This window comes from Amphimedon queenslandica, unplaced genomic scaffold (assembly GCF_000090795.2).
Source record: "Amphimedon queenslandica unplaced genomic scaffold, v1.1 AMPQUscaffold_12484, whole genome shotgun sequence".
NCBI lineage: Eukaryota > Metazoa > Porifera > Demospongiae > Haplosclerida > Niphatidae > Amphimedon > Amphimedon queenslandica.
Window position 1 is genome coordinate 1 of NW_003547279.1, and position 924 is coordinate 924.

Consider the following 924-nt stretch of genomic DNA (forward strand, 5'->3'; position numbering starts at 1 on the left):
CATACACTAGTACATGACTTACATTCCCTGGAACCAAAGACTACACTGTAATTAGTAATACACTCACCACAAAAGGCACCTGTTCTTGAACCATAGCATAAAAGTATTACATCAGAGGTTACTGATGAAAGGAGGTATGATCCACTTTTGTTAACTTTTAATAAATCAAACTGAGAGCCAGTGTTACAATAGCTGGGATTACAGTAAGCAACACCAAACCCTTCATTTCTTGCATTAGTCTCACCAATCCACAGATGCAAGTCAAAAGGTTTAGAAACTGTATTGCTATCAATGTCACATGAGATTTTCTGTTCCCTATACTCATTGATGTGTTCAAAAACTTGAGAGCAGACACAAGCACCTTTTGTTTCATGCAAGTAGAAACCAATGGGGCAGTCATTCAACTGAACTTGCACTTCAAAGACTTTGCTTTGCCTTGAGATGGTAAAAACTAGCATTGATGACTTGTTGAATGTTGATTTATCGGTTGTATGTATTGTGAGATTTATCATTGTAGTACAGTTGTCCTTTCCTTTAATAACTGTTGACCCTTTGCCTTGATCCTTCGAGAACTCGATCCCCAGTTAAGTTTTTCCATTTCCACCGTACTTCCAACAGGAATTACTGTGACAGTATCATAAGTTGTGGGAGATATACAATTCAGTGCTTATTATTATTGTTATGCATACACCTTATTAATCTATTTGTAGTTTTCCTAATTATCTATAGATCTAGTTGTGTCACATGCACAGAACATTCTAGACTGACCACATGTATTATACTGTATATAGTTTATTGTTCTTTTGTTCTATTTATTTCTTCTTCGTCTATCCTTTTGTCTGTCTCTCTTTCTCTCGAAATCATTGGAATCATAAACACTAACTGGTATATGAAGTGTTGTTCCAGGATATAGCTGTGCTTTAC